A 19,666-nucleotide genomic window follows, 5' to 3' on the forward strand; every position below is an offset into this window, starting at 1 on the left:
CTTATTTGGCTTTTAATTATTTTTCTCGTTATCGTAATTAAATAGTAGTTGTTGTTTCAAGCACGTAAGTGCGAGTTAGACCCAAAACGGACTTGTAACAAAAAAGTTACATTTATTTAAAGTGCGTTAACAATGGGTAGAATTGTACATGCGTGTGCAAATTATCCAATGTTGGAAACATTGTTTTAGATAGGGTGAGTTAGATTTTATAGATTTCTTGTAGTTTTATATTGCATGAAATATGATCCCTTCCCTCTTTAAAATTGGACCCGTGACCTGTTTTCACCCACCAATCAATCACTCTCCTCAATTCTCTCACCAAATTAGATTTTTTTTTCTTCTCCTTAACCAATCAGAAAGCTCTCTCTCTCTCTCTCTCTCTCTCTCTCCCTAGACCCTCTCCTCTCAGCAACACACATACACCACCACCAAACTTCACAGATTGAGCTTTGCAACCACCACCATCGTGTTCCTCTCGTTCCCACGAACACATCCCTATCAACCGATCACAAAATGGACGAGTTTTGAGTGTTCAACTTGGAAGCTCTGACTCAGAGGTGATTTTCTCCACGATTTTCCATTCGAGTTGCACATTTTTAGAAGGTTTGGAAGCATCTAGGCGACTCCCCGAGGCCACTAGCCTAGTTTTGAAGTGGAGCCGACGAGGAAAACCACGGGTTTCAGACAACAAAAGTAAGGCCGAGAGTCTATAGTCCATTTTGATCCATTTCCCATCCATTTTTGGACTTTTGGAAGGTACAAACTTATTCTCCTCTTCCTGAGCTTCATTTCCATATAAAGTTTGTCAAAAATGGTTGAGAAATGAAGAAGATATGAAGGTTTGAAATTTTCTTCATTTATTCAGAATCCAGCCAAATTCTTCAGTTTCCAACGAACCAGACCGTGGTAGCGGCGGCGGCGGCGGACGGCAGTGATAGCGGCGGAGGTCCACCGAAGAAGAAGACAGAATATTCCATCAAACTTAACGGAATATTCTGACGCCGTTAAAGGTAACTAACATTGTTAGGGTTAACGAAATATTTCGTCAGATCTGATAAAATATTCTTCAGTCAGTCAGTCAAACGTGTGTCAAGTGCGTGGCCTACGCATGTGGCCATGACCTGACGATGCGTCCGGCCACCGGTTGGTGAGTGGTCGACGTGTACGGGTCTGCGTCATCCAGGAGAATGTTTTCGTATATTTAAACCCTCCAGTTGAGCAAACTATGGGGTTTTTTCCTAGCCTTTTTGTTTATATCCTTATTAATTAATTAGTTTAGTTATTTCCCACATAGGTGAGACTTATCTCGAGGATGTACGAGGACAAGTGAGGCTAGGAGGCTATGATCCATCGACGTATCAGTGAGTGGGAATTTGTTTTCATATATATGATATATAAAGTTTTATAGTTTCCACAAATGCTTTTGAATTGATTTATGCCTATTATGCCATGATTAAATAATGTTATAAGAAATGTTGTATTGTTGTGAAATGCTAAAATAATACTACGGGATGCGCAGGTAAGTTTATTATGTTGACTAGAATTATTGAATCATTATGGCATGCTTATATTTATGTAGTCTACTCATCATTGCTGCACCCTGTGTTAGTACTCGCCCAGGGCCGGTCTTTCACGTGTATGTTCACATCTGCACCGCACGCTCACCTTGGATCCAAGTAGGTGCCAGTTATGTTGTACAAGTTGCAATAGGCAACTCCAACATCTTGTCGTACAGGTTGCAATAGGCAACTCCGGCTCGTATGTGATTGCAAATAGTGCCAATTTTCACGTGATTGTAGCACTAGAGCGTATATTATGATTACACCCAGTCTTGTCGTACAAGTTGCATTAGGCAACTCCGACTTGTGTGCTAGTGATGCGTAAATTAGAGCAACCTAAAATAGATTAATTGTAATCACGTTTATCCGTAAGTGCACGGTTCGTAGATGGTATAGAAGTGCAAGTACGGAGGTGAATCCCACAAGGAATGGTGATTTAATTAGATAACTAACCACTTAACGCACAAATGAAATTGAAAATATTATTGAGCAAGAAAGTTAAAGGAAATATTGGTTGTGAAGATTAATACTAAAAGATAAAATTGCTAAAAGTTTAAGAAAATAAATAAACCAATAACAATAAAACTTAAGAACAAACACGACGTTAAGGGCTAAGGCATCCAATTTCACCAATAACAATCCTATTCCGATTCTTAGCTATCAACTATCCAATTAACAACTCCTATGTTGATGATTAAGTTTCCCAACTCTATAATCCGATCATGATGTATGCATCAAATTATATTCTTCTAAGAAGCAACCTAGCATGGTGTATGCCTAGATTTCACACCTTGAAGTTCCCTAAGTACAATGGAAACTTTTAACAACCACACAAAACCTAGAACATGGTGTATGCTTCTAGTAAATTGTGATCTCAAATTCATGATTCGATCAAGAACATAACATGGGTGTATGCCTATGAACCTGCAAAAAACACTTATTAATTCATAGAATCATCAAGAACGAAAAAACAAGCGAATTAAGCCCAAAATTTGAGATTCAACATAACAAATATTGTCTTGGATAATCAAATAGCTAAAAACACAAAATATTTTTGTATGGCTACATTGTAGCCTTAGCAAAAGAATTTAGAAACACATAGTCATGGAAAACATAATTAAAGATAAGAAAAGCATGAGAAACCCTTGAATCGAAGGAGATTTTTGCGCTCCACAAGCTCCTAAACTCTTGCGTGCCTTCCTCCCCTTCTTCAGCGTTTTTTTTTCTTTTCTGCCGCCGTTAAAGTCTCCAGCCGTTTTCCCTTTTATTCCCTTTTATTCCCAGCCACTGCTGCTTGGAACCAAACCGACCAATCCCCGCAATTATTTTTATATGTTTATTTTTTTGCTTTTCATCTCCACCCTCCACTTGTATTTTGATGAAGATTAAGTGCATTATTGGGTCTAAAAGGGAAGCTAATATTTTTCTATCACATTGGTTAGACTAATTTACTTGTTGGGCTTTTAATCTCCAACTCAAGTGAACTGCGCAGATTTTAGCCCAAATCACTTGAAATGCAAAGTTAACCGAACCTGGAAATCCGAACAGCAGTCACTAAGATGATCATAATTCACTGCAGGAACATCGGATTGACATGATTCTAACTCCATTTGAAAGAAGACTTCCATATCTTTTGATTCATATAGGTATGCAATGAGACTCCTCAGGATGAATACATGGCAGCCCATCAAAATCGCTGGACAGAAACTCTCATATCCCAGATTTGTCACCTCCATGTTTTAGGCATCGCATTGATATCATGTGATCTTCCTTTGAATGTTTACGGACCGTTTTTAGGCTCTCAAAACTTCTCTTATTTGCCTCAAAATCCCTTTCTTTGCAATTAATCCTACAAAATAAGAGAACAACAAGTAAACTACTAATAAGGGATGAAAACTATACATAATCCAAGTACTAAGGTAATAAAAACTTGTATAAATATTAGTTTATCAGCTAACATAGATTGATGAGCATCAGTTCAGTCATATAGGTTGCATTAGGCGACTTCGACTTGTGTGCTAGCATAGATCGATGAGCATCTGATTTTATTATGCTACTGTTGAGATATTGTGATTGACATATTTTTAGAATTATTGTTGATTTGCATTTGATTTCATACTTATACGTAGTATGATAATCTGGAAACTATACATGTTTTACAGCGAGAGGTTAGTATGTTTGGAAAATAACTGTGTTTTATAAACCTTTGTTTTTGCCCACTCACCCTTCTGTTTTTCGCCTCTCCAGGTCCTAAATAGCTGAATTACTCTGTGGCGTACTAGGATTAGCAGGCGATTATGACATACCCATAATAAATGTAGGAATTATCTCCGGTTGTGTATTAAGTACTAACTAGTTTTGACTGCGCACTCACTTTATTAGTTTAAATAAGTTCTAGCTTAGGTTTTAATTTATTCACATTTTTACATCAATTACTTTTTTGGTTACGTCACCTTCAGGTGATGGCTAGCATGCCTCGACTCCGGTCGGGGTGTGTCAGTTTGGTATCAGAGCATATTTTTGGTAGTCCTGCATCCTTCGTATGTGCTATAGGTTCTAATCATTTTTTATCTCTTATGTCAAAATCATGCCACCTTGTAGAGCGTCACCTGTCCCTTCTAAGACTAATTTTCTCAATTTTGGGCAACTCGTGAGGCTATCGCCAACGCCATTCAGTCCACACTTTGTCCTCCCTAGAGGACCGCCTTAGAGATTGTATCCCATCTTCAGATAAATAATTTCTTTGGCAATGAAGGACTTGAGAAATCTGAGGTTTGGATCGACCATGTTGAGAAGACTTTTTGAGTTATGCAGTGACAAGGGAATTTTCCAGAGGAGAGATTTATTGAGATAACGACTTGGTTTTTCCGTCTGGGAGATAGATCATGGTGGGCTCAGGAGTCACGCTCGTTGTCTGCTCAAGATGCCACGAATTGGGATGTTTTCAGATGCCTATTTGAGGCTAGATTCACACCTACGGAGTACAAGGATTGAAAGAAAGAAGAATTCATAGAGCTGGAGCAAGGTAAAATGTCAGTCACAGTACCATCGAAAGTTTACTAACTCATCTTGTTATTGTCCTGAGATCGCTGAGAATCCTAAAGAGATGCTCTGTTATTTTAAGAAGGGGACTAGTAAGCGACTGCGTTATTTGGCAACTTCTACTCCCTGCTCTACCTACCAAGAATTCTTTGAGGTTCTGCTTCGTGTTGAAGATTCCGAGAATGCTTTTGATGATGACGAATAATAATGCTCATATGAATAATAACATAGGGCAGTCATCTTTTGGCACTTGAAAGATTCATAATTTCAAGAGAAGTGGTAATAGTTCTAGATCATTAAGCGGTGGTTCAAGTTCCAATACAATGCGAAGGGGCGGTAAGTCCACAAGTAGTTCCACTTTCAGAATAAAAGAAACCCTAGAAATTTTGACGCTCCGCTATGTCGTAGATGCAATAACCGTCATTTTGGTGAGTGTAAAGAGGAAATAATGAGTGCTATACTTGTGTTCAGATGGGGCACATAGCTAATCAATGCCCTCAAAATCAGAAACTTCATCCTCCTACTCTACCACCTGCAGTTCCTCTCCAGGAGATTTAGGGTAATATACCCCAATACCAGGGAGGAGTATATCAGTACCCACTTGAGGTTTCCTATTACCAGGGAAACTATCCACAGTACTAAGGGTTATACGCCGTATCAGGGAGGCGGAGCGCAATGGTACGCTGGAGGACAGTCCTAGAATCTTGATGGAGCCTCTAGCAGTGGCAGTTCGACCAAGCAAACTAATCAAACCAACCAGGGTCGAGGCAATCATAGATGCGGCAACCAGGGAAACAGGGGTCATGAAGGCCAACAACAAGCATATGGTTGTGTCAATCACATTACCTTGCAGGATGCTCAGGGTAACCCTGACTTGATTATAGGTACGTTGAATGTTCTTGGCCATTTTGCTAGAATCTTAATTGACTCGGGTGCTACATATTCTGTCATTTCCTATACATTTGCTTAAAAGATTCAACCTCACCCCACTCCCCTCAGTTATGAGTCGGAGTTCTCGATGCTTAGAGGTGAAGTTTGTTATGTTAGTTAGGAGTATCGAGGATGTCCCATTCTTATCGAGGATGTCATAATGCCAGCTAATTTTGTTCCCTTGAACATCGTTGATTTCGATGTTATCTTGGGCATGGATTTGTTGGATTACAATCGTGCCATGTTGAATTGTCACCAAAAGATTGTTACCTTCCATCGACTGGGCATGCCTATGGTAACTTTTATCGATGAATGTGGCGGTCTGAAACATAGAGTTATCTTTGCCATGAAGGTGAAGCAGATGTTAAGGAAGGGTTGTCAAGGCTACTTGGCTCATGTAATGGTAACTGAAGATACTTTTGCTCATGTGGAAAACGTTCGGGTAGTCAGACACTTTCACGATGATTTTCCCTGCGATTTACTTAGCCTACCACGGGATTGTAAGGTAGAGTTTACTATCGACCTAATCCCAGGTACCGGCCCTATTTCTTTAACTCCTTATCGTATAGTTCCTGTGGAGTTGAGGGAATTAAAAACCCAGTTGTAAGAACTTGTTGATAAGGGTTTTATTCAGCCAAGCAGTTCCTCTTGGGGAGCTCCAGTCTTGTTTGTAAGGAAGAAAGATGGGACGTTGATGCTATGTATTGATTACAAACAGTTGAATCAGGTGATGATTAAAAACCATTATTCGTTGCCTCATATCGATGATCTTTTTTGTCAGCTTCGTGGTGCTTGTGTTTTCTCAAAAATCGATCTAAGGTCTGGCTATTATCAATTGAAGATCAGAAGTGATGATGTTCCAAAAACAGCCTTATGAACTCGATATGGTCATTATGAGTTTCTCATGATGCCATTCGGGTTGACTAATGCTTCAGCAGCTTTTATGGACCTGATTAATCGGGTATTTCATCCATACTTCGACAAGTTCATAATTGTTTTCATCGATGACATTCTGGTGTATTCTAAGAGCGAGACTGACCATGCTAGACATTTACATTTGGTTTTGAAGAAGCTAAGGGAGAATTAACTATATGCCAAATTTAGTAAGTGCCAGTTATGGCTGGATCATGTGTTTTTCTTGGGACATGTGATATTAGTTCAGGGTGTTCTCATGGATCCCCAGAAAGTAACAGTAGTGGAAAACTAGGAGCAACCTTAGACTGTCACTGAAGTACAGAGTTTTCTTGGTCTTGTTGGCTACTGTCGACGGTTTGTGAAAGAATTCTTAGTCATAGCCCTGCTTCTAACAAGGTTGCCCAGGAAAAAAGTTAATTTTGAATGGAGTGATGTCTATGAACGGAGTTTTCAATAATTGAAGTACTGTCTCACTTGTGCACCTATTTTCACACTTCTCGATGATAGTGGGAATTTCGAGATCTATAATGACACTTCTTTGAATGGTCTGGGTTGTGTGCTGATGCAGCATGGAAAGGTGATTGTGTATGCTTCACGATAATTAAAACCCCATGAGATGAATTATCCTACTCATGATCTTGAATTGGCAGCTATTGTTTTCGCTTTGAAAATTTGGTGACACTATATTTATGGGGAAACGTGTCGAATCTTCACTGACCACAAAAGCCTCAAGTATATCTTTACTCAGAAAGAACTTAATCTTTGGTAGCGTAGATGGATGGAATTGATCAGCGATTATGAATGCACTATCGAGTATCACCATGGTCATGCAAATACTGTAGCAGATGCTCTTAGTAGGAAATCTTATGGTCGACTCAATGCTTTTTATACATGTTATGTTCCTCTTCTAACCAACCTAAGATCTACTGGAACCACTTTGGGAGTAGGTCACCATGGAGCTCTACTTGCCAACTTTCAAGTTAAACCAGTTTTATTGGATCCTGTTCTCGAGGCTCAGACGAATGACTCCGAATCCCAGGAGTTAAAGCAAGTGATGTTAAACCACAATAGAGGAGATCTAAGGATTCGAAGACTTGATGGTATGCTCCTGCAAGGCGATCAAATGTATGTATCGAAGATGGAAGAACTGAAGAAAGAAATACTCGATAAGGCGCATATCTCAGCTTATACGATGCATCCCGGGACTACTAAAATGTATCATACTATTCGACCTTTTTACTACGGGCCGAGAATGAAAAGAGAATTTACGGAGTACGTGAGTCGTTGTCCGATCTTTCAACAGGTTAAGGCAGAAAGAAAGAAACCATTCGGGTTGCTACAACCACTTCCGATACCCCAGTGGAAATGAGAAGATATCGCAATGGATTTTGTGTACAAGCTACCTCGTACATGAAATGGCTATGATGGTATATGGGTGATTGTTGATCAACTTATCAAGTCAGCATACTTCCTACTTGTTCATGAGAACTACCCATTGAGACGGTTGGCCGGACTTTTCGTCTCTGAAATTGTCAAGTATCATGGTGTTCCAATTAGTATTATTTTTTATCGGGACCGATGGGTAGTCAGAGAGAACTATTTAGACGTTAGAAGACATGCTGAAATCTTAAGTCCTGCAGTTTAGAGATGCAAGTCAGAGTGCTTACCTCTGATAGAATTCGCCTACAAGAACAACTTTCACTCCAGCATTAGTATGTCACCATTTGAGGCGCTTTATGGGAAACCATGTCGTACACTGTTGTGTTGGTCCGAAGTCGGTGAAAGAGTTTTGGTGGGCCCTAAAATCATAAATGAGATGACACAGAACATCCAAGTGAAAAAAGGGTAACCTGAAGGCAGCCCAGGATCGACAAAAGAGTATAGCTGATAGACATTCGACAAACAGAGTATATAAGGTTGAAGATTGATTATTCTTAAAGTTGTCACCCTGGAAAGGCATTGTACGTTTTGGGAAGAAATTAAAGCTAAGCCTTCATTACATCAGGCAATACCATATTATTGAGCGAATTGGTGAAGTTGCTTACTGACTGGATCTACCTCCAGAGTTTTCGAGAGTGCATAATGTGTTCCACGTGTCCATGCTACGAAGATATGTCTCTGATCTGTCACATGTGATTCCTTCTTAGCAGTTAGAGATTAATCTAGATTTGACTTATGATGAGGTTCCAGTGATGATTCATGACTAGAAAGACAAAGTTCTCAAGAACAAGACCGTTCGCTAGGTGAAAGTCTTATGGAGAAGTCACTTTGTTGAGGAAGCTACATGGGAGACAGATGAGTGTATGCGAGATCTTTATCCATGCCTGTTCTTTAATTATGATTTTCAGTAGTATTGAAATTTTGGGGATGAAATATTCTTAAAAGGGTAGGTTGTGACGACCCGTCCTTAATTTTTATGTAATTCTATCCCCGAGTGTGTAAGTTGACATTTATGCCCTTGTTGGCAAAGTGACATGGACGTACTTATTTGATTTTTCTCATTATTGTAATTAAATAGTACTCGGTGTTACGAATGCGTGGGCGCGAGTTAGACCTGAAACGGACTTGTAACGAAAAAGTTAAGTTTATTTAAAGTGCCATAACAATGGGTAGAATTGTACATGCATGTGCAAATTATCTAGTGTTGGAAACATTGTTTTAGATGGGGTGAGTCAGATTTTATAGATTTCTTATAGTTTTTTATTGCATGAAATCTGATCATTTCCCTCTTTAAAATTGGACCCGTAACCTGTTTTCACCCACCAATTAGTCACTCTCCTCAATTCTCTCACCCAATCAGATTTTTTCTTCTCCTCAACCAATCAGAAAGCTTTATCTTTCTCTCTCCCTCTCTCTCTCTTTCTTTCTCTCTCTCTCTCTCTCTCTCTCTCTCTCTCTCTTTTATCTTCTCATCCTCTCTCTATCCCGACCCTCTCCTCTCTGCAGCACACATACACCACCACCAAACTTCACAAATTGAGCTTGCAACCACCACCATCATGTTCCTCTCGTTCCCACAAACACATCTGTACCAACTGATCAGGAAATGGACGAGTTTTGAGTGTTCAACTAGGAACAACTCGGAAGCTCTGACTCGAGGGTGATTTTCTCCACAATTTTCCGTTCGAGTTGCACATTTTTAAAAGGTTTGGAAGCATCTAGGTGACTCCTCGAGGCCACTAGCCTAGTTTTGAAGTGGAGCCAACGAGGAAATCATGGGTTTGAGACAACAAAAGTGGCCAAGAGTCTCGAGCCTATTTTGATCCATTTCTAATCCATTTTTGGACTTTTGGAAGGTACAAGCTTATTCTCCTCTTCCCGAGCTTCATTTCCATATAAAGTTTATCAAAGATGGTTGAGAAATGACGAAGATATGAAGGTTTGAAATTTCTCCAGAATCCAGCCAAATTCTCCAGTTTCTGACGAACTAGATGGCGCCGCCGATGGCGGCGGCGGAGGTCCATCAGAAAAGAAGATAGAATATTATGTTAGACTTAACGAAATATTCTGACGTCGTTAAAGGTAACTGACGCCTTTAGGGTTAACGGAATATGCCGTCAAATCTGACAAAATATTCCTATGCCAGTCTGTCAAACATGTCAGGCAAGTGGCCTACGCGTGTGGCCATGACCTGGCGACGCGTTGGGCGACCAGCCAACGAGTGGTCAACGTGTACGGGTCCTCATCGTCGAGTAGAATGTTTTCGTATATTTAAACCCTCCATTTGAGCAAACTATGAGGGCATTTTCCTAGCCTTTTTGTTTATGCCCTTATTAATTAATTAGTTTAGTTATTTCCCACATAGGTGAGACTTATCCCAAGGACGTATGAGGACAAGTGAGGCTATGAGGCTACGATCCATCGACGTATCAGTGAATGGGCATTTGTTTTCATATATGTGATATATAAAGTTTTATAGTTTCCACAAATGCTTTTGAATTGATTTATGCCTATTATGCCATGATTAAATAATGTTATAAGAAATGTTGTACTGTTGTGAAATGCTAAAATAATACTACAGGATGCGCATGTTAGTTTATAATGTTGACTAGAATTATTGAATCGTTATGGCATGCTTATATTTATGTAGTCTGCTCATCATTACTGCACCCAATGTTAGTGCTCGCCCATCATTGCTACACCCAGTGTTAGTGCTCGCCCAGGGTCAGGTGATAAGCTCATATTTATATATATTTTACATAAAATTCACTTGTCTTTTCTTAGTTAGGTCCTTATATTTTTGAGCTATTTACTATGTTTTTGTGTTTTGTGTGATTTATCAAGCAAAGAAAAGAAAAGTAGCACAAGTGAGATATTAAGTAACAAATCCGTCAAAACTGCCTGTGCAGATTAGCTGACTTTGGAAGCATGTTACGAACAGCTCAGAATTAATGAGAGAATGAGCCTTATATGCTTGAAAAGCTACGGATGTCTATTTTCTGGAACAATTTACGGATTGTTAATATCATTTTTCTAGAAGAAGTTATGGGCATTGTAACACTGAAAGATTCATAAAAGGGCTAAGCAGATTTGGCTAATAAAATGAGAAAGTAAAGGCACTTGTTTTGTGTTTTGCTTTGTCATCAACACTCAGTAGCAAATGGGGTTATGATTACACTCATTTGGCTTTGGAGCAAGTGGAAATGCACAACTAGAAAGAGAAGGCATGGCACATGCAAAAGAGAAACATGGACAGCTACACACATGCAAACTGCACAGGTTGGAGGGCATACCCACACTCTACATGGACATCACACACATAACAAGAAAGGCACGGCATGGAGGGCTTGGCATAGGTAGAAAATAGATGGATTGTTGGCTGAAATAATGAAGAACATGTGTGTGCAAATGCAAAGGAAACACACACACATGGGCAAAGGAAAGACACACACATGGGCAGAAAATGGGTTGATTTGTGGCTGAAATGATGAAGAACATGTGTGTAAATGTAAAGGAGAAACATGGCAGAAAATGTGTTTGTTTTGTGGCTGAAATGATGGAGGTCATGTGTGTGCAAATGTAAAGGGAAACATGGACATCACACACCCATACAAACTGCACATGCAAGGAATTGAAGTGGTCCTCTCCTTAGCCTATAAATACATCCACCATTCCCCTTCCTAAGAAGAATCTTGATCCATAAAAAAAGAGCTTCATTCACAAACACAAGTCCCTTGCCGTGAGCTCCATTCCATTTCATCCATACATTCAAACACATCTCCATACACTTCCATTTTCCATGCCATGAGATCCATTCCATCCATACATCCATAAATCCCATGTTTCACAAACACAAATACATTTTCCTTCCCTTGGCCGAGACATTCACCAATCCTAAATACATTCCTAACCTTTTCATATATCCATACACATCCTAGACACTTGTGCCGCAACAAAGAGAAGAAGGAGGACCCTTGGACGTGCTTGCCATTCAAGTTGGATTGTTGGAGCATTTTTAGGTGTTTTCATTATTTTATTTTCATGTCTAAATTTGGTTATCTTTGCTTTGTGAATATGAGGAACTAAACCCCCCTTAGCTAGGGGGGAATTCGAAACCATGTTCATGCTTGCAATATGATTTGATTACTTTCAGTTGTGATTCATAAGTTGTGAATTCAATTTACTTATCCATTTGAATTAAAACTGATTTGTGTATGTTGGTTGAGAGTGCACGCTTAATTTTCATGCATAAATCTGATGCTAGGATATAAGGGAGTTTCACCCAATCGTTATGAACTTATATTCACAAGTACTGAAGGTTGCTCGTCACAACTGTGTTAAGTAAATTCTTGGCATAAGTTTCATGCAATTCATAGTTACAAGTGTTTCGTCAATGCTTATGTTTTTCATAGAACTTAATGATTCTTGCTTGTATCTCTATTATGCAATTTATGTACGGAACTTGTGGGGAATGCTTTGGGTTGTTGTATGCAATCATCCAATTCAATGAAATTAGGAAAATCTGAGGGTTAATTAGTGCAATTCACAGTTAATCTGGGGCGTTGAGAATTTGTAGTTTTTTTTTAAAAGCAACTGGAAATCGTTTTGTTTGCAAGTGTGTCATGAGTGGAGAAGAACCTCCTAGCTAGCCTTCCATCCATTCAATTTACTCAAATTCGTGCAGATTTCATTAGTTCTCTAATTTACTTGTTTTGTTTTCAAATTCATCAAAACCAAACCCCCTTTACCTTGTTGAGTCATATTAGTTAGAAACTGATTTAGTTTGTGCTTTTAAGTATTTCGAACCAAGTTGAAACCAAAATTCGTCCAAAAGTGTGTTTAGAGTCTAAATCTGCCCAGTTTGTGTTTTTAGCTTGTTTTGAGTTCTTTGAGTTTGTTTTGAATTCTTTGAGTCTAGTTTAGTGTTTTTAAACTTTGTTTATATATTTTTAAGTCAGTTTAGAGGTTATTAGCAAGCCCTCCTAATCCTTGGTCTAGAACGATCCTTACTTATACTTATACTACAATTGTCAAAAGAAGGTTAAATTTGTATGTTAAGTTAATTTTCGCATCATCAGGGCCAGTTTTTCACGTGTACGTTCACATCCGCATCGCACGCTCGCCTTGGATCCAAGTAGGTGCCAGTCATGTCGTACAAGTTGCAATATGCAACTCCGACATCTTGTCGTATAGGTTGCAATAGGCAACTCAGACTCGTATGTGACCGCAAATAGTGCCAGTTTTCATGTGATTGTAGCACTAGAGTGTTTATTATGATTACACCCAGTCTTGTTGTATAGGTTGCATTAGGCAACTCTGACTTGTGTGCTAACATAGATTGATGAGCATCAGTTCAGTCGTACAAGTTGCATTAGGCGACTCCGACTTGTGAGCTAGCATAGATCGATGAGCATTTGATTTTATTATGCTACTGTTGAGATATTGTGATTGGCATATTTTTGGAATTATTGTTGATTTGCATTTGATTTCATACTTATACGTAGTATAATTTTCTGGAAATTATACATGTTTTACAGCGAGGGGTTAGTATGTTCGGAAAATAACTATGTTTTATAAACCTTTGTTTTTGCCCACTCACCCTTCTGTTTTTTGCCCCTCCAGATCCTAGATAGCTAAATTACTCTGTGGCGTACGAGGATTAGCTGGCGATTCTGACATACCCCTAAGAAATGTAGGAACTATTTCCAGTTGTGTATTAAGTACTAACTAGTTTCGATTGCGCACTTACTTTATTAGTTTAAATAAGTCCTAGTTTCAATTTTAATTTATTTGCATTTTTACATCACTTACACTTTTGGTTATGTGACCTTCGGATGACAACTTCGGTCGGGGTGTTTCACTTAATATATAAATTAATAGTTTCTTGATATATGGTGCTTTTACTTGGTTAAATGTTCATTAAAATGGAATAACATAGCATGAGTTTTATTTGGTTAAACAAATACATAGAATTGTTAGCTTGTAAAACGAAAAACTACATAGAATGTACAATATTTTATAAACATGAAATACCTTAATAAAATAATAAGTTACTAATGAATAGATAAACTAATAATTTATTTATAGGGTTTTTTAACTTTAATCCTTCAAGAAGATTGAAATTTAAAATAAACTTGGAGTTAAATTACATATTGATTATAATCCCTTGATGCGTCCTTAATTCAAAATAATTATTGTGCATTTTATTTAATGTCTTCCATTAAATATTTAAATTTATTGACATACATATTTTAATTTATTTTGACCAAAAAAGAGTTTTTTAATTTTTTAATTTTATTTAACATTCTTCAAACTTGAAAGACTCAATTAATGTACCTAAATGTTAATACCGAAATGTGTGTACCGAAATGTATTATATTGAACTAATGTATTTAAATGTTAGTACTGAAATGTATGTATCGAAATATATGCACCTAAAATGTATTATATTAAATTAATGTATTTAAATGTGTGTACTGAAATGTATGCACCGAAATGTTAGTACCAAAATGTATTATATTGAATTAATGTACCGGAATGTATGTACCAAAATGTGTGTACCTAAATGTATGCACCAAAATGTATTATAAAAAATCTAATGTACCTAAATGAAGAAGACAAAGTAAATCGAAATATATTGTATAGCAAAAATTAGTTTATCTAAATGTTTACAACAAAATATATTATGATAAATGAAATGAAAATGAAAATTATATTGAAATAAAATTAATACATTAAAACTTAGGAAGAAAAAGAGAAATAATTAAAACTCAAAATATAATTAATAAATGACGTTATTAATGTATCAAGGGACTAAAATTAAATTTTGATCTTACTCATGGTTTTAATCTAAAAGTCATATTTGCCAAGAATTAAAATGAAGTTTTCTATTTATTTATCAATTATATCTTATTCGCTAAATTAATAGAGTCTCATTTGTTCCAAGCCTATTAATTTATAGAGGTTCAATTGTAGTTAAATTGGTTTCACAATGCGCTTTCTTTTGTATGTTACTCTGGTGAAATTCTTAGGTAGGGTTACATGTGGCACGTCACCTATTTGTCCAAGACTCATAGAAGGGGACCTTTTGGATTCTAGTTCAACATGGTCCCCTTTTGTTGGGAAAAGGATCCTTGCCGAATCCTTTTTCTAGGGATCTTAGGGATCTCATGATCGTGATCATTCATCGTATATCGTGCGGTCAGTTTTCGTTAGGTACTATTTATATTTAATTTTAAAATTTAAATTTTGAAATGATTTTTGACCGCATGATGTATGATGAACGGTCATGATCACGAGATCCCTCGGAAAATGATCCAGCAAGGATCCTTTTCCTTTTTGTTGAACTGGAATGTAGAGGTCTCACTTGTTCTTGGCGAACATTTGACATGGCACAAAGGTTCTCAATCCATTGCAAAGATTTTTATGTACTTGAGATGTTACGTTAATAGTATAAGTCAATGACATATTGTTATGAAAGAGTTACAAAACACCTTATTTTTAACAGTTATTTCGTATAAATACAAGGATTTTTATCACAAATGGTCCATGAAATTGACCCTCACCATCAAGATGGTCATTAAAATTGAAAATCAATTAGTGTAGTCCCTGAAAATAGGTGTCGCAAATCAATGTGTTCCTTATGTCACAATTCTATTAAAAATTCTGTTAAGTGCTAATGTGGCACATAAATGGTTCCCATAAGTCATTTTTTTCCTCATAAATAGTCATTGAAATTGACATGCGACATCAAAATGGTCCTTGAAATTGAAAATCGATCAATGTAATCTTGCAAGTAAGTGTCCCAAATCAATGTAGTCATTCCGTCACAATTATGTCAAAAATTTTGTTATGTGCTGATGTGATACATTAATGGATCTCACAAGTCTAATTAAATTAAAAAAATTACAAATAGGTTTAATAATTTAATAGTTAATAAAAAGTTGTGAACCCAAAAACCCAGTCCTGCAATCACCTTCGATCCCATTCCACATTCCTCTATCTCCTTCATTGTCTATTCTCTAAAAAAAATCTGAATACACCCATCTTTACACACTCAAACACTCTTCATCGAATTGAACCTAGATCAAGATCACCTTTGGTGACGGCTTGATTGGTTGGCAACGACTTTTGGGACATCACCGTTAGCATTTAGGCAATCAACATCCTCACAACCATAATCTTGGAGAGCTTGTTAGGTGCTTCCCTAGTGGTTTGGTGACTCAAAGAACGGTGAGGTATGCCTTGAGATAATGAGGTTATAACCGAGGTGCATCTATTGTTGGTTGAAAACTATTTATAAACCCACTCTTAAGCCTTGGTTAAGCCTTGTGCCTTTGAGAATTTATAGAAGGGATCTCTCTTTGGAGTAGGTCCTATTATAAGAAAAAAAAAATTATTGTGCAAAAATGTATTTAGACCTTTTTAACTAATTATTAAACCCACATCAGCACATAACAATTTGTTTTTACAGAATTATGGTGGAAGAAATCATATTGATTTGCGACACCTATTTTCAAGGACTACATTCATCAATTTTCAAATTTAGGGACCATCTTGATGGCGTGGATCAATTTCAGAGACCATCTTGATGGTGTGAGTCAATTTTAAAGATCATTTGTGATAAAAAAAAAACCTGTAAATCTTCTGGGGCCATTCATGTGCCACATCAGCACTTAACAGAATTTTTAACAGAATTGTGACGGATAGACCATATTGATTTGTGACACCTATTTTCAGGAAAAACATTAATTGATTTTCAATTTCAGAGACCATCTTGATGGTCAGGGTCAATTTTAGAGATCATCTGTGATAAAAACCCTAAATACAATAATTTGTTGGACTCACATAAGACCATCTCCGACCCTTGGCCTAAAACCTAAAATTTTTAGCCCAGAAATAGCTTTTCTGCTCCAACCCTTATGACCTAAAATTTTAGCCCTAGATTATTAAATAATGAATTTGGGCTAACTTTTTTTTTTCAAAAACAATTATGTAGACTATTGTAATTAATTTCATGAACATTTTAATCTAAAAATATTAAAATTGTGATAAATATTGAACAATCACTGAATTGATACATGAAACATTATGAAGAATATGAAAATCATGATGAGATGTATAAACACAAAATACATGAAACACACAAGACACACAGAACACATACAAAACACATGTGAAGCGCACACACATGTGAAGGACATACAAAACACATGATAGAGATGAATCACACACAAAACACATGTGAAACACATGACACACACGAAACACATACCAAATACATACAAAACACATGAAACGCATGAAACACAAACCTACACACATGAAACTCAAACCTTCAATCATACTCTATATAAGCTTGTGCTAAATATCTAACTATCACACAACAATCATACCTTTAGTCATCCTCCATATTCACCAATCTTCCAACTTTCAAAGTGTTTTTGTTTCATAAAAATCATCAATATCTCATCAATGGGTGATAGAAGAAGGCGTAGGTTGGCAACGCAAATGGTACAATACCAAGCAAGCCGTGCAAATGCCGATGCAGAAATGAACGTAGAAGAAGTCGAATTTGCAAACTCGCTTATGCAGTATCAACATTATGCCGAATCTAGCCATTGTGGTTTTGTCATGGGGCGCTCATTTGTGCAGTGTGATAGAGAAGAGTGTCATGATCGGATGATGAAAGATTATTTCATCGAATGTCCAATGTATTATTCTCATGATTTTCAAAGGCGGTTTCGAACGAGGAGAGAGCTTTTTGAAAGCACCTTGAACGTAGTTGTCCATTATGATCACTATTTTACAAGGAAGATAGATGTCGTAGGCCAACAAAGCCTATCACCTCATCAGAAGCTAACATTTGCATTTTGAATGCTAGTTAATGGGTGCTCTGCAGACTCAACTGACGAGTATTGCCGACTTGCGGAGAGTATTGCTATTGAGAACTTGAAGCGCTTTTGTAAGGCAATTGAAGCCATATATGGGGCCACCTTCGTTAATAGAAACCTGAAGCGCTTTTTATTTTGGTGTGCCGACGACACCATCTTCACTAATAGAAACTCATGCCAAACATGAAGCAATATATTCGTCAAAGGTCCAATTACGACCTCTAACATGCTCTTTTGCCATCTTGAAAAATTTGGAAATGAGAAGAAATGGTAGAAAGAAAAATTGAAAAATTGTACGAGAAAAGTGAGTTTTGTGTGGATGTTTGAACAAATACATAGGTATTTATAGAGTTTTTGGGTGAATTTTGAGTTAAATAATTTTTTTTAAATTATTTTAGATGTTGGATTTAAATTTGGACCGTTAGATCTTTTTTTTACTGTTAGATTTGATTATATTTGATCTAAACTGTTGGATTCAATAAATATATAAATATAAAAAAAAAATTGAACATGGACCGTTGGATTAACCAAAGGTCCAATTAAACTGGCCGTTGGATTAGAAAAGTAGCCTTTGGGCTACAATGGCGTCTGACAAGCGGGGGGACATGCCCACGTGGGTGGGCTCCCGCTAGGATCCAGCCTGGCACGTGTAATGCATTGGGCGAGCTGGGGTGGGGACTCTAGGCTTCACATCCCACTTTTAACTCTCATCCATGGGCCCCACTTCAATTTCTAGCCTAAAAACGGGCCGGTATTTGGCCCCCTTTTGAGTTTTAGGTTTTAGGTTTGGTTTAGGACTTGGGTTGGGTTGGGTTGGATTTTTTTTCGCCGGGGGGGGGGGGTGTAGAGGAAAGGGAAATTTGGATTTTAGCCTAGGGTTGGAGGAGGCCTATGACATTAGACTTTTCTCATCTCATCTTGTCAATAATGTGGATAATCTCTCTTTGAAGACTTTATTAATGAAAATAGATAATCTGGATATGCCGTGGGTTTACCAACTTCATCTTGTAGGAGCTTTTCGTTAGTCTATTCGATAACTCTGAAAGAATCCAAATTCCAGATCCAAAGGTTCAAACTTTGCCACCTCTTTGATCAGGGGATCGGATTGCTCCACGTCATGACACAATCTTAACGTCGGGACAACATTCAAGTAGCATCAAAATTCCATGAGCTCCTGGCTTGTGCCTAGCACTAGGAGATGCACAATTTATAACTTCACCTACTTTCAATGGTCCAAGAGGGTTTAAAGTCCCTCTTGCATTCTTGATTTGCCTACAAAAGGAATAAATCATCCCACATTCAATGTCACACAGCTGGATGTCAAAAAACTAAATAAGGCTGCACGTGTAGAGAGAGAAATTTTGGTAGGATTGTCAAATTCGGGTACTTGTCACACCAGATGGTCTATCGTGAAGTTGGTTGGAACCAAAATACAAGATTTCATTATTTTTGTGAAACCTGTCACACAAGTTTTTCTCGTGTGAAGGAGAGCATCTTCTCCACATGCATTTACCAATCTTACCATTGTAAATGAAAACGTGAAACTATTTGCCCATTAAGATAGTGCATAAAAGTCACTTCCCGTCATATATTTAGATGCTCAGATTCGAACGCCGCTCATTCTAACGCTAAAAAGAAAAATACTACTAAATTGATAGCTAGTCGACTACTTATATTGGCATTACATAGATAGGCGTATTGTGCTTGATATCGATCATATTTGTGTTGTATCATGATCATTTTAATTAGTTTGTGCTTACAAGACTTGAGTGCTTATGCTTTGAGTTTCAGTCCCTTGGCTGACCATCCGTACAGATAAAAGACAGAGAGGGAGAGTGTGGAGAGAAGAAAGAAGAAAGAGACTTGGATTGGGATATCTTTTGTCTC

At 37.5% G+C, this 19,666-nt stretch overlaps 1 long non-coding RNA gene across 2 annotated transcripts; it reads left to right on the forward strand.

Moving 5' to 3' along the window:
* Positions 1–276: 276 nt before the first annotated feature.
* Positions 277–13,774, forward strand: LOC103405223 (uncharacterized). 2 transcript variants are annotated; one of them, XR_524406.4, is made up of 4 exons: positions 277–756; positions 866–1,010; positions 1,295–1,361; positions 13,509–13,774. It is a non-coding gene; the product is annotated as an uncharacterized lncRNA (long non-coding RNA). The 2 variants fall into 2 exon arrangements; XR_001786205.3 differs by lacking the exon at positions 13,509–13,774 and adding an exon at positions 10,796–12,101.
* The last annotated feature ends 5,892 nt before the right edge of the window (positions 13,775–19,666 follow it).

The sequence above is a fragment of the Malus domestica genome, chromosome 17 (genome assembly GCF_042453785.1).
Source record: "Malus domestica chromosome 17, GDT2T_hap1".
Lineage (NCBI taxonomy): Eukaryota > Viridiplantae > Streptophyta > Magnoliopsida > Rosales > Rosaceae > Malus > Malus domestica.